This window comes from Trachypithecus francoisi, unplaced genomic scaffold, assembly GCF_009764315.1.
Source record: "Trachypithecus francoisi isolate TF-2019V2 unplaced genomic scaffold, Tfra_2.0 Lachesis_group4, whole genome shotgun sequence".
NCBI lineage: Eukaryota > Metazoa > Chordata > Mammalia > Primates > Cercopithecidae > Trachypithecus > Trachypithecus francoisi.
In genome coordinates this window covers 49,592,040-49,607,720 of record NW_022681469.1, presented here as the reverse complement: position 1 = coordinate 49,607,720, position 15,681 = coordinate 49,592,040, and the positions used below count along the sequence as shown (strand labels likewise).

The 15,681-nt window shown below is 34.9% G+C and overlaps 1 long non-coding RNA gene across 1 annotated transcript in view; it reads left to right on the top strand.

The window, feature by feature from the left end:
• The window catches only part of LOC117072375, a 37,269-nt gene that overhangs the window by 8,956 nt on the left and 12,632 nt on the right, over positions 1-15,681 (top strand). Inside the window, exon 4 of the long non-coding RNA XR_004432770.1 lies at positions 5,240-5,334. This is a non-coding gene — a long non-coding RNA (uncharacterized LOC117072375). The remainder of the gene's footprint in view (positions 1-5,239; positions 5,335-15,681) is intronic.

Genomic DNA, 15,681 nt, shown 5'->3' with positions numbered 1-15,681 from the left:
TACAATTTCGAGGGGAGTAAGATTTGATTTCTTTGGTGACCATTATTCAACGTACTTACAGAGGCATTTCATAGCTTTGTTTAAAGATTAACTCAGATAATTTAGGTGAAACACTTAGCAAACTCTGAAATCATCTAAATATATAGTGTATAATTTAAATTTTCTATCAGTTTCTGACATCCACTGTTCTCATGGCTAATGCTATCTTCATTTTATATAATTTCTCATATACAAGGTCCATGATAAATTAATAATTTTTACATTTGTATTAGGTTATTATGATAGTAATACATTTGCACCCACTCTTGTTAAGAACTTTTTGTCAGAAGTGATAAACATTTGTTAGATAACCATCTGTCTGGAGTTTGCTGCTCAAAGATATTTGGAAGATAAAATTGATCAAACTCAGGATCCTGTCTTCATAATATTACTTTCCTCGTATTAGCTAAGCAGCCGTTATAACTCAATCTAAACAATGTTCCCACTACATCCACTACTGAGTGTGACTTATATTAAATTAGGTTTCCAGTATTTTGTCCTGGGCATGGTTATCTCTGTCTCTAGTTTCTATTAAAGAGAGGAGGACATGACAGATATTTCAAGTTCATTTTGCACTTAAATTGCTTCTCAGTTCAGGTTTTTATTACTAAGAAAAAAATGATGCTTTTAATGCATTCCTGGATGCTGCTTTCTCCAAGGTTTTGTGAAACTTAACATTTATTTTTCATATTTGGGAATAAGGGTTTAGTCCCTGAACTTTCTTCTCAATTAAAAGAAAAAAAAAGTCTGTGTTGAGACCTTGCCATCTTTACTGGTACAGTCCTGTGAAAATACATGTAAAACATTTTGCTACTTTCTTCAGAGGAATACTGTGCAAGGAAGAAGGTAGTGACTTCAATATTTCACACGGTGTCTTGGAGATTAAAAGACAAAGAGAGTAATAGAAATAAAGGATATATATGTCAAATGGTTTACAATAAAATTCCAATTCTCCAACAATATTAAGATCTATTTATATGTAAGAAATTTGTTAGGCTAAACAGGTGAGGATTGATATACTGTTTGGTGTTACTAATTGCTTTATTTGCATCCTTTCTCTTGGATTAAAAGAAAAGTAATAACCCTAGTGTAGTGATTCCCCAAACATGTTCCATCAGAACTAATTTAGATTTTTAAAAAATAATAATGATTCTTACACTTCACCTCATGAAATTTTGATGGAAAAGATAGGACCTGGAGAGTGGTACAGTGTAGGCAGGAAATTTATGTTTCTAAAAACCTCAACAGGTCATCTCAATAAGCAGCCAAGCTTGGCAGCGATTGTGAATAAGGCAGTTCTAATCTTTCAGGCCTGTTGTACTTTACTTCAGCTTTACAGGTACTTTAAGAAAATATCGATGTGGAAATGTGACTAATTTTTGGCTAATATTATTTATGAGGGGATCTCTTTAACTTGAAAATATTTTTTATTATATAGGTATGAAAACATATTCATACTGAATAGTAGATTAAGCCTAGCCAAGAAGCAAGGAAAACCTGCTCACAGTAGATCAGTTCTGAATATACATCTTCCATAGGTCACGGAATTGTGAATATGCAAAAATCAATCTAAATGCTCTTACATTGACCAGTTCAAGCTAGTATTTTCTTTCAGCTATGTGATTTCTATGATCATGATGATTTTTCAGGAGTATATGTTGTGGCCTGTTACGATGGATTTAAACCCTAATAAGCCTCAAACTCAGAACAAGTCTGCTACCAATATGTGCATTAGGGCAAGACATTGAAAGACTGGGGACAGGATGAGAATACCTGAGAAACATTTCTCTGAGAGTTTCAAGGTCCTCATTAAGTGTACATAGATGTTTTCCAAAGGCTGTTGGCAAAGTAGCAGGTGAATAGAAATCATCTGAAGGGCAGAAGACTAGGAAGCAAACTGACTGACCAAAAATTTGTCAGTCAGTCTCTAAAGCAGAGAGAACTCTTCCATGGTTTGCAGAGCTGGAAGATCAGCTATGTAAAGATATCCTGACTCTCACTTGAGAGCAGACTTTTTTCTTACATTGACTAGTTCAAGCAAGTGTATTCTTTCAGCTATGTGATTGCTATGATCATTATGATTTTCAGGAGTGTATGTTGTGGCCTGTTACGATGGCTATAAACTCTAATAAATCTCACACTCAGAATAAGTCTGCTACCAATGTGTGCAGACCAGCTCTCACTTGAGAGTCAGGATATCTTGAGTAGGCCAATCTCAAGCCCCGCTAAAGGAAAAATCTACCACATCCATAAAAGTTTGGAGGACAGTGTTTGAATAACTCAAGGAAAACTACAATGAGGCCTAGCCTCAAATCTCAGATTAGATTCACTCAACTTCTTAAATTGACTGTGTAACAGAAGAATGGGTAAATATCAGTGGTAAATAATATTTTCTTTTCTCTCTACTGTTCTTGTACAGACATTATCTATACAAGCAAAATTTATAAGCATTATCACATGTGTACAAATGCAACAACATATGAGCATTAGACAAGAGAAAATAAGCCCTGACATAGCCAAAAAGTTAAAATCATCAAGCAAGGCATTTAAAATAACTATAATCGATATGTTAATATGGAAAAGTATTTTTGAAACATTGGCATAGAGAAACTTCTGGAACATCAAATGTGTTTTGGAAGACAGGGTGATACAGAGGACAAACACACACGTTCTAGTGCCAACAGACTGGGTCTGAATCTAGGCTCCAGTACCCACTGTCTACATCAAATTACTTACATATTTAGAGTTCCAAAGTTTCTTCACTGGTCAAATGGGGATAATAAGGAAAAGCATGGCATGCCAAGATAGAGTCTCTGGAGTAGGGACATCTGGATTTGGATCCCAGTTTCTCTGCACATTACTTGTGTGACCTGGGTCAAGATATTAAATCTATTTATGCCTCATGAATAATCCTAGTACCTATCTTACAAGACTATTGTGTTAATTTTTTTTAACATACGCAAATCATTTAAATAAGTATGTAGAAAAATAAATTTTCAGTAATAATGGCTATTATGAAAATAGCTTATCTGGCTGTTATAATGATTAAACTAAACTTTATGAAATGTTTGAACAATGCCCAACTTGGTTTGAACTCCATAGATGTCTTTGCTCCTTCCCTCTTCCTCTTAACAGGCATCTATTTTTCTTTCCTTTCTAAGATAAGTTTTGATCCATTTTAGAATTTCTAAAGGTTAAGTATTTCAAGTAATTATTCTATTGGGTAATGCCTCATTTCCAAGGAATTTGGAGAAAGGAAATAGATATAAAAGTCAGGTCAAGGTAATGCTGAGGGTGTGAAAATAAAATTAAGTCAGTAACTACTAGAAGAATGTATAGCGATGTATCCCATAAGTTGCTATAAATTGATAAATAATTTTCTGAGTTTCCTAGAAGCCAAAGCAAAGAGATGAACAAGTTCAGTTACAAGCCTTCACTATTTTTGATATTTTAAAAACTATACTGATAAAGTTATATTTTTCTAGTGATGAGACTTAAAAAACATCTTCCAAATGTCTTCCTAACAAAAAAGACAGTCCTGTCTTAAACACAATACCATGTTGTTCAAGGCAGGGCAATAAATAGCACAGTCATAAAATTCAGTAAAATAAATCCTACACAAGTCTTCTTGGTGGTTTATGAAAACTAAAACAACTGATTAAATAGCTAAACAAACATAGCATATCTAGTAAAATAGATGGACATCCTCACTGGTAATCACTTTAATCACTCAGTGTCTGAGGTTCTATTTTGTGCTAAAGCCTGGAATGTAGGTAAACTCTGCTGTCATCTGAGAACAAAAACACATTGTGAGTGAAGAAAACAGTGACATTCTTATATAAACATAATGTAAGCTGATACCTGATGAGATAATCATGCTACCTCTACACCAGCCCTCAAGCATTAATTGAGATATTTTTCAGAAATTGTTTCAGTCTATTCCAACACAAGAGATAAAATGACCATAATATATTTACCTGTAGACCAATTTCAATGATCTTGTCTAGAAAAATATTAAAGTAAATGTTACGAATTACTAAATCACCATTTAAAAATCTCGGTAAAGCACAGCACCAATATTTACTGTTTATTAGTTTGGATTCTGGTATCATACTTTCATGCAGATTAATTACAAATGATCTCAGTAAAAAGTAATTGGAAATAGACTGGTTAGATATTTTCATTATATGCACAAAATAATCATTTTAGTATTAGAATAGTTCTCTTGAACCATTTTTCTGACAATATTTTGTAGTGACAACAAAATCATGTCACCAGTATGAAGAAAAACACCAAATATTCTTTCCTCAAAGCAAAAGAACAAGAACCCAAATCTTCCAGGAGCAGTTGTGAGTCATTAACATACAAGTTTAAGAGAAATGGGCTATGACATACCTTTGTTTTATACCACTGGAAATTGTTAACTTGTCTTCAGGTGACCGTTTCTATAGACTTTGATCTTCTCAGCATATCGAGATGTGGGCTCAGTTTGAGCAAGGATAATCGGGGGAATATATCTTTTATAGTATTTCTATTTCAGTTGGACACAGTAAAATTAAAAAATGCTTAACAGCACACTTAATATTGTCATGGAAACTTATAATTTTGAAAGATCAGAAGGTTCGTAAATTAGTAAGGGAGGTTCTTATAAATTGATAGTAAAAACAGTAATAAGAGTAATATTAATAAAATAAGAATATATTTTAATATTCAATATTTATTATAAGGCCTTTCAATATATCCCAGAAATAATGTTACCAAATTCAGACTCTTTTACTCTATAAAACACAAGCTGTTCATTTTAACATATAATTTAATTTAATTTCCATTCTGAGTAAATAAAATTCTTAACCAGGAAATATTACAATCATTAATCTTAGCATAATTAAAAAATGATTTCCTTTAAAAGCTACAGTGTGGGTAGATAACATATAATTTGAAATTAATTTTTAAAGGAGCATAACAGATAGATCAAATCACAGTGGGTTTAATATGGATGGAATATTGATAGTAAGATGTTAGATGTACACTCATTTGCAATCCCAAATGCATATCACAGGTTATCTGTAAGCAAAACTTAGCTTTAATTAGTCATTGAAAATGGTGAGGAAATAGGAAAACGGGGCTATTTCTTTATACCTTATTCTTTTGATCATTTCCAAGAGGGCAGCAACCAAAGATTCCATTCTTTTATTTGCAGGCAGGCATCTGACACCTTTAACAACAAAGGAAAGAACAAATGTAGGAAGAACATAACAGTCTCATGTATGGATAAATGTTGAAAAGCAATCAATGGTAAATAGGAATTTCTGGCTATATCTCTGCAGAATATTATTAGACTGACCGTATTACTATTTCCTAGTTACATTTAGTTACATTAGATTTGGCTGCCTACATTGTTTTTATTAATCAGGATACCTAAGTAAACTGCATATCAATTGTGTTGTTTGGTCATAGCTTGTGTATTAACCTAGCCCTATGCTGGTCAGAAAGACCTATTTGTGTTTTTAGGATTATTAGTTGTAGTAATATTGTTATTATTAATAATGATTATTATTATAGTATATATTCCTAAATTTCTTAACATAAGCCTGTTACAATATTACTTACTTTTCTTATTTATTTTTAATTTAACTGGTATTCATCAAAATACTACTGTGATGAGAAAAAAGGTATAAAAACACTGAAACCTTCTAGAAGAAAACAATCTATTTGTGTAGACATGATCTAAACCTTGGAACAATTGTAAAATCTGTCTTGTGTCAATACTTAATGAATTGCTCAATGAATTCTACAGGTAGTAATAGCCAATAAACATTTGAAGTGGAGAAATCAATGAAGAATGGAGCAGTAAAAGAAAGCCTAGGTGCATGGCTCATGCCTGTAATCCCAGCACTTTGAGAGGCCATAGCAGAAGGATCTCTTGAGTCTGAGAGTTGGAGACCAGCCTGGGCAATATAGCCAGACCCTGTCTCCACAAAAAACTAAAAAATTTGCCTGCATGGTGGTGCACGCCTGCAGTCCCAGCTACTCAGAAGGGTGAGACTGCAGTGAGCCATGATTGCACCACTGCACTCCAGCTTGGGCAACAGAGAGACCCTGTCTCAAAAAAAGAAGGAAAATCATATAGGAAATTTGGATCTAAAGAAAGGGAAGTGCATTAGAGAAGAAATAAATGAAGATAAAACATTAAAAAAAAAAAAAAGAAAGAAAGAAAGCCTAATGAAGGAGGTGAGACTGAGTGTTGAGTTATGGTTGGCACTTGGAGAGGTCAAAGGGCAAGGGCAAAGTGTCTTTGGAAGGGCAAAATATTGGAGTCAAGATTATGTGACAGTACAAACTGAAGAAACGTGTGTAGGTGGAATAGACAGTGTCTATCAACAGGGCAGGAGAAGAGAAGTTTGCATGGATAGGAAGGAGCCAGACTCGGGGACTAGGGAGGTTCAACAATGAGATGGAAGTTGGGTTATCATTCTACTAACAAAGGGGTAATAATGATAAGAAAAATGGTGTTATTTTCAGTTAATCTTCAGTCATTCCACTCCTTAGTCCCTTAAAATTGTCTATCAGAACTTTCTAGAAGAGATTACAGTGCTGCTCAGATGTTACCCATCAGGGTAGATGAATGGGGCTTAGGGAGGCTCAGAAGATCCACTCTTTCTCAGAGCCTAACTAACCTAACCCATAGAGTTGTTCAAATATTAGCATTTTCTTTTTTTTTATTTATTTTATTTTATTTTTATTTTTCTTGAGATGGAGTTTTGCTCTTTTTGCCCAGGCTGGAGCGCAATGACACGATCTCAGCTCACCGCAATCTCTGCCTCCTGGGTTCGAGCGATTCTCCTGCCTCAGCCCCATGAGTAGCTGGGATTACAGTCATGCGCCATCACGCCCAGCTAATTTTGTATTTTTAGTAGAGACAGGGTTTCTCCATGTTGGCCAGGCTAGTCTTGAACTCCCTACCTCAGGTGCTTGTTTTCTTATTTCTAGTTTATAATTTAACTGTAATTTAATATCTCAAACTTTTATGAGATAGCACTGTACACACAAAATAGTACCTAAAACCCATCATCAGATGTATATTCTTTCATGTGTATTTGATAATAATCTTATCAATAAGGTAGTATCAATCACTTTTATCTACACTCTATAAAAATGATGGTTTTAAACATACTTCCCTTGGCCCTCTCAGGGAATTTTTATTACACAGACTACATAGCTTATCATAATTTAGCCAGAACATTAAAAGAGATGAAAATACATGGTTTGACACATTGCCTCTATATTTATTACCTAGCTTCATTTTATAGATAACATCTAAATATTTGTTTATCCTGATCATTTTTCCAGCCTATTCACTTATTCTTTCAGGGAGATACAGATTTTATATCCATAATAAGAAAAAAATACTTTAATTTGTAGATGAATGTTACATTCTATAATGACTCAATTACTTGCTGAGCATATGTTTTCTTTAAATGTTACTATATCATTTTAACAAATATACTGTGTTAATGTATGAAGAAATGCACAAATCATCAAAACACCCTACAATGACTTCATAATATGCCTGTGAAATGCTGTTTATCCATTTCGATGCTTTATTTATATGAAGCAGCAGTGACATTTGCCAACCAGCTGTACTGATAACAGGTGTGCGTGCCCCCTGGCTATCCTACAGATACATTCCTGCTAAGTGGTAGTCTAATCACCCAAGCTCCATGGAAGACTAAATTTAAATCAGATGTTAATTGCCTCCAGAGTTCAGCTGATCTTTGCATTCAATTATCTCCCCCAAAGTCAAATGGAAAAAAAAACTTTTACTCAGGAAATTGTATATGAAATTCACAACTGCTTCAGAAAAATAAGTTTACAAACTATGTACTTTTATAAAGAGAGAAAATTCTTTCTCACTTTCAATTTTAATATTGATTCAATATATTTTCTGATGTTAGCTTCACAAAATGATTTCTATAATATCTAAAAAATATCTCATTTATAACTATTTGCCATTGCAAGCTCGTTTAAGTGAAGGACTGAATCTTTTCAAGCCTGTATATTTAGCACTGTCTAGACTAGAGTCTAGCAGACTCTAGCAGAGTCTGTACCCCATAGAAGATCCTCCACACATCTATGCCAACCTGCCTCAGAAACTTACTATACACATGCACTTGAACAAGTTATTTCTTTTCTGTTTTCTTTCTTTCTTCAATGCACTTATTATCTAACTTTCCCAACTCCTCTTCGTCAGTCTTCCCCTTAAATATTCATATTCCACCTTGGACAATTAATGGGACTACTCTGTTCTTTCCTTAATTCCTCTGTTCCTGAGCCAATTTATCTAATGTCACCTCTTTGTAGGTGACTTCTCACTCTACCTCTGCTGCCCTGACCTCTCCCAAGTTTCAAACTCAACTTTCCTACTCCACGTTGGCTACACTGGATTATCTTTATGGCAATCTCTAACTCCATCCACCATCACACTGCCCATCAGTGTGTCTGCTTTTGATTTTTAAAAATACACCTTATCTTTGGGCCAGGTGTAGTGACTTGCACTGGAAGCTGAAGTAGAAGGATTTCTTGAATCTGGAAGTTTGAGACCAGCCTGGGCAACATAGCAAGATCCAATCTCTACCAAAAAAAATTAAAAATTAGCTGGATATGGTGGCACACACCTATAGTCCCAGCTACTCAAGAGGCTAAGGTGGGAGGATCTCTTGAGACCAGGAGTTGGAGGCTGCATTGAGCTATGATTGTACCACTGTACCCTCTAGTCTGGGCAATAGAATGAGATCTTGTCTCTAAAAAATTTTTAAAAATTAGAAAAAAAAATCAACAAAAGTCCATATCTTATCTTTCTCTAGTATGTTAATGGACATATGAACTCAAAACTTTCAGAATAAGCTTGATTTTGTCATTAATTTTCCTATTCTTTCTTAGCCCTCAAATGATCCACCTTTATTTAAACTATTTCAGCTTTCTAATTCTTTTTCTGATAAAATTTTCAACATAATAATCTTTATATATTTGTTACTATGTGATGAATTATTATTCTATATTAAATTACACTTCCAAATATCACAGTGGGAATATGGTAACCAAGAACTGTTGACAAGTCTACGTATACTCTAATCATATTGTTTCTTATTTTTCTACATTTGCGTACTTGTTTTATATAAACTAACAATGTCAAAAACTGTTCTTTAACTGTGCTGATTAATTTATACTTTTTATTAGAAACAAAGAGTGAAAATTGCTTTTTTGGCCAGTGCTATTAGCTATTTTTAAAAGGGACATTGCATAAAAAACTATTAAATTTCTGGACACACACACATACACACAAAATCATACTGTTACAAATATCTATTCTAACGCCAGACCAAATTAAAAGCCAGGAGTTGCAAATGTCCTAAAAAGAAAAATCTATCAACCCACTTGTGAAGATGAAATCAATTGCTATAGGGTAGAAATGGTACTAAATACTTGATACCATACAGCCGGTCTCAGTTTTCACATGCCATACAATTCTTTGTGAAAGAAAAGAAATTACGATTAGTTAAAACCCATTCAATTACCAGAAACCTATTTCATACTCTCGTTTTCTATCATGAAATACATGTCTATAAACCCATCTTTTTATTTTATTATCATTACTACTTTTTAAATTTAGACCCACACTGAGTAAAAGTGCTCAGATGTAATTGAAGACTAGAAATATCATGTTTTTTTCCTTTAAATTTCTGTAACATAAAACAGGCAAACCAATTTTAACTAGATTTAAAAAAATAAAAAGTTGCTATCTGCCTAGTTTAATCCCAGCAAATTTTATATCAGAACAATAAATAGCTGAAAATGCAAGCTTCCAATGGAACCTTGTTAAATATTTAATCATAGGCTCTAGGCCCATAACCATAAGCTCTATTCCGTATTCTTATTTATTTCAACAGTAACTTTTATTCTTTTTATGGAAGAAATCAAATGATGAAGAATAATCACTCATGTGAGTATATGTGTGCTTACCAATACTGCCATGGCAATATTGCTGCATATAGATTTAGTTGTGTAAGGATAAAATTATAATGACTACTTCTGCCACAGAAAGGGAAGAAAATCTCTCCCCTCCATATTTGCTAATCTTGAGAGATCAGAATAAAGACACATATTTTGTGGACTGTTTTAGATTTATATTAAAAAAAAACAACAATATTTAAACTCTCAGAATGTATTAATTAAATGCCCAAAATATATACAGCACTAACACAGAAACAGTGAATACATTAAAGTTAATTTGTATTCATCCTTTAGATATTTGCTTAAATGTCACTTCCTTAAGGAAGGCTCCCTTAACCCTCCAGAATAGGATTATTATTCTGATAGATATTTTGTGGAGACCTTTATTTTTGTTGTGTGGTGAATCTTAATGACGAAAAGCTGTCAAATTAGATTCTATTCTCCATAATAGCAGAAACCATGCCTATTCTGTTAATTTCTACACCCCAGTGGCTAATCTTGCCTTCACATATCAAGCATTCAATAAATAGAGGATCAAGAACTGCATTTACAAAGGGAAACTTAAAAATTTTGTGTGAATAGATGAAAAACTAGAATCATGACGAAATAAAAAGAGGCTTCTGAACCCCCAACATTTCCAGGAAAAAGAAGAGGTCGAGAACACTACTCAGCTACAAAACAGGTCATTTCCTGTGATATAGGAAAGATGCCTTGGCATAATTAAAAGTTCAGTGGGCAGAGTTAAAAGTAGCAGAGAAGGGAGTAGGACAGGACCCTAATCAAGGAACCACTGAGAGGTGGTCCTATCCATTTTAGAATTACTAATAGCAAGTGACTGCTATGTGCCTCCCATTTCCCTTCTGTGAGAGATAATTTTATGTGTTAACTTGATTGGGCCACAACATGCCCAGATAGGTGGTTAAAATTATTTCTGGGTGTGTCTGTGAGAGATTTTCCAGAAGACATTAGCATTTGAATTGGTGGTAAAACAGATGGTCCTCTCCAATGCCAGTGGGCTTCATCTACTGGGTTGAGGGGCTGAATAGAACAAAGAGGCAAAGACAGGTTGAATTAATGCTGCCCCACTGCTTGATCTTCTCCTGCCCTTGGCATTACAAGTTCTTAAGTCTTCAGATGGGGACTAGATCTATACTCTCAGGTATCCATTGCTCAGCTTTCCTGGGCCTCCAGCTTGCAAGCTTCAGAGAGCAGGTCCTGAAACTTCTCAGCCTCTGTGATTACGTAAGCCAATATCTTATAATAAGAGACAGAGAGATTCAGAGAGAGAAAATAAAGAACATTTCTATTATTCGTATTTCCTTTTGATTCTATTTTTTTCTGGAGAAACTCGACTAATGTGCCCTCTTTGTTCTTTGTAAATACAAGTGTCTGCTGTGCTATCCTATCCCTGAAAAGTGTTGTAAACTGGGTGATCGTGAGGCAGATAAACAGTCTCCTTATACTATAGACTATAGGTCTTTAAATCAAAAGAAATTGTACTAATGAACCAAACCCAAGGCACTTTGTTTACACCTAGACATGATTTACATGACAGGACCCTGAATCATGAGCCTGATGTTACAATGGGATCAAATTTTGACAGAGGTCTTTGGAGGAGTGAGTGCATGTTGCATAGCAGAATAATATAAATAATTATGGCCAAAAATCAGTCTGTGGAAATTTTAAAATATGTTTGCAAATTCTTAGGTAATCTTGCCATTGAGAGGTAGGGGTCAGTGTCTCCTTCTCTGGACTATGGGTGGACTTAAGACTACTTAAACAATAGAATATGATAAAAGTGATGGATGTCACTGCAGAAACTAAATCATATAATGCCACTCAGCCTCTGCTTTGCTGCAACATTCACAACAATATAATTTAAGATCTCCAACTATCCTGAAGCTCCACGCTGCAAGATAACTCAAACTGTGTGAAAAAGCCAAGTTAACTATGCCTGTCTATCATTCTAGCTAAGTCCATCCTTCAAATTATCTATTTGCAGTCATATAAGTAATTATCAGTATTTCTCAAAGTTTAGTGGATGGAACTTCAAGAGCCACTGCAATTCTTCTAAAAGATCTGTGAATCACAATTGTTTCTTTCTTTTTTTTTTTTTTTTTTTTTTTTTTGAGATGGAGTCTCGCTCTGTCCCTCGGGCTGGAGTGCAGTGGCCGGATCTCAGCTCACTGCAAGCTCCGCCTCCCGGGTTTATAAGCCATGCTCGTGCCTCAGCCTCCGGAGTAGCTGGGACTACAGGCACCCGCCACCTCGCCCGGCTAGTTTTTTAGTATTTTTTAGTAGAGACGGGGTTTCACCGTGTTAGCCAGGATGGTCTCGATCTCCTGACCTCGTGATCCGCCCGTCTCGGCCTCCCAAAGTGCTGGGATTACAGGCTTGAGCCACCGCGCCCGGCCACAATTGTTTCTTAATACTAACACACTCTACACCCTTTTCACTGTGTTGACGTTTGAAGTGGTGTGAAATTAGTGATAGGTAAAACCACTGGTGCCTTAGCATGAATCAATACAGAGGCATCACACTGAAATATTAATCTTAAAATTCTTCACTCCCATGTACTTGCAGGAAAAAAAAATGTCATTGTCATATCTTCATATATATCCTTGATGGTGCAGAAAAAAAGAATTGTATGAAATAACTCCTTAGTACTCATTTTTCTAACATTTTATGTAGCATGATGAATACTATACATAAACTGTTTTTCTGCTGTTCTTGGCTGAATTGTGTTCCTCCAAGATTAGATATTGAAGCCCTAACCCTCAATACTTCAGAAAGTGACAGTATTTAGAGATAAGGCCTTTGAAGAGGTGCTTGAGTAAAAATGGGGTTTTAGGGTGGGCTTTAATCCAATATATAGGTATTCTTTTTTTTTTTTTTTAGACAGAATCTCACTTATAGCCCAGGCTGGAGGGCACTGGTGCCATCTCGGCTCACTATAGCCTCCACCTCCCGATTTCAAGCGATTCTCCTGCCTCAGACTCCCGAGTAGCTGGGATTTCAGGCATCTGCCACCACGCCCGGCTAATTTTTGTATTTTTAGTAGAGATGGGGTTTCAATATGTTGGCCAGGCTAGTCTCAAACTCCTGACCTCAGTTGATCCATCCATCTCGGCCTCCCAAAGTTATGAGATTACAGGCCTGAGCTACCACGCCCAGTCTAATATGTAGGTATTCTTGTAAGAGATCAGGACAGAGAGAGAGAGAGAGGTGCGCATGCATGGAAGAAACCACTTGAGCATACAGTGAGAAGGTGACTATCCACAAGCCAAAGAAAGAGGTCTCACTGGAAACCAAATCTTCTGGCACCTTGGTCTTTGACTTCTGGACTTCAGAACTGTGAAGAAAGTAGATTAACCTACACAGTTGGTGATTTTTTTTTTTTTTTTTTATGAGAGCCTTAGCAAACTATTAAAGCTGCATACTAAGTATGAAACTTGTCTCAAGGAAAAACACTTGTGCAATTGAATTGTGGCTGGACTACATACTTCTTTCACGGAACACCATTCTGCCATGAAAGAATGAACCCCAAATCTATGGTTATTCAGCATTAGGTATTTGGAAGATATTTGCTTGAAAAAGGAAAGTTTTAAGGAAAATAATTGACATCATTGATTATCAATGGTAAATTTTGAGGTTTTATCTGCTATGAGCATGACAGCTTCCCAAGGCACTTCTGATGAAATAGGTGATAATTTTAATAAATGGTATTTTTTGATATTTTACAATGAAATATATCAGCATTTGGAAGACCTGCATAGCTTACTGAAACAACATATTCAAATGACATGTGCATGGCATTACAAAAATTATTTATGGGTAAAAGGCCCATTCAAGATTCACTCAAGTGTAAGACAGATTAATGGATTTCAATGTAGCAGAGTCCAAAAAAATCAGTAACACAGTTTCAGATTTCATACTGCAACTGAACTTTCAGAAAATGCCTTCTGTCAAGTTTTGGTATCATATAAAAGGAAAATGTTCATAAATATCTGAAGAGCTATTAAAATATTCCTTTCTTTTCTAACTTTAAATCTATGGGTGGTCACATTTTCTTCATATACTTTAATTAAAACAATACACTGCAACACTGGATGCAGAAGCACACATGAGAAACTGGCTGTTTCCTATTATTCAGATAGTAAAGCGTTTTACCCAAATGGAAAACAAGGCCACCCCTCTCACAGTGTTTTGTTGGTCAGGAAAATAAAGATTTGTATTAACACAGTTATATACACCACCAGTTGGAGAGCTTATCATTTCTATTTTAATTAAATTTAAAAAGAAGTACTTTAAACGTTTTTCGTTTTAATTTCGAGTATTGTGAATATTGATGGTTATAATCCACATACTCAAAGACCCTTTGGGCACCTTTAATAATTTTGAAACATGTAAAAGTATTTTGAGTGCAAATTTTGAGAACTTCTGTTCCAGTTGTTCTAGACAGCAGCTGTCTGAGTCATCTCTGGTCCTTCGAGTGTTCTCAGATGAGGCCGCAGACACCACAGAGCAGCTACAAACCATTTCTGTGGTGCTTTTTCTGAATTCCTGACACACAGAATCTATGGCCATAAGCAATGGTGGTTGTTCCCTGGCACTTAATGTGGGAGGTTTATTCTAACAAGGATAGAGAACTGAAACAGTTCTCCAAGCTTTGCATCTCTTGGCTTTTCTACCTAACCCAAAAGTTTTTCTGCATTCCTTGTGTGACTGTCATGCTTCCAGTTACAGTAGTTGGAAACCTGAGAGTTCCCTAGATTTCTCTCTTTGTTGGCCCGGTTTCAGTTTCCTGGTTACCAATTTGATAGATTTTACCTATTAAGTAGCTAATGAAATCCTTCACTTTTTCCATTTCTATAGCCAGAAATTTAATTCAGGAATTTATATCTCTCATTTTTGCAATTGCAATAGGCTTCTAATTGGTCTTCCTGGCTCCAATTGCCCCTGTAGTCAGACTTGCACTTCATGTAAAAGTACTTTTTTTTTTCTTTAAAGAGTAAATTTGACATCATTAGCTCCTTGCAGGAAAGCCTTCAGTAGCTAGCTATCACATCTTAGGATAAACAGCAAACTCTCTTCAAAAGGACAAATAAAGCTAAAGTAGTATGGCTCTTACTGTCCATTTTTCCTCATCTTCATCATAGAATTGTGTGAAAGTTCAATATTTTGCTATACTACCAGTGGCCTTTTAATAAACCATGACTACTGAGAGCTTACTGAGAAAATAAACCATGTTCCATCTTTATATTTTTGAAATCTATCATAGTGGCAAAAATAGCTATAGAATGAATTCTTTTGCTGTAGTATGCAGTCATATAAGTATTTGAATATAATTTAGTCATTTTTAAAGTGGGGACACTATATTAAACAAAAATTCAAAGTTAAATGGTTAGAAATAGTCTTTAAACAAGTCAATAACCATAATTTTATAAAGTAGATTATTCCCACAGTCAGGGTAAGTGTTCTTAATAAGATACCACTAGTTTTATTAATTTTAACCTAAGAGCTATATCCTGTCCTTTTTTTTGCTACTAAATATCTGCTTAATTTTACATTCCAGAACTGATTAATATTTTCATGTTTTCAAATATATAAAACTACATAGTGACAGCAACT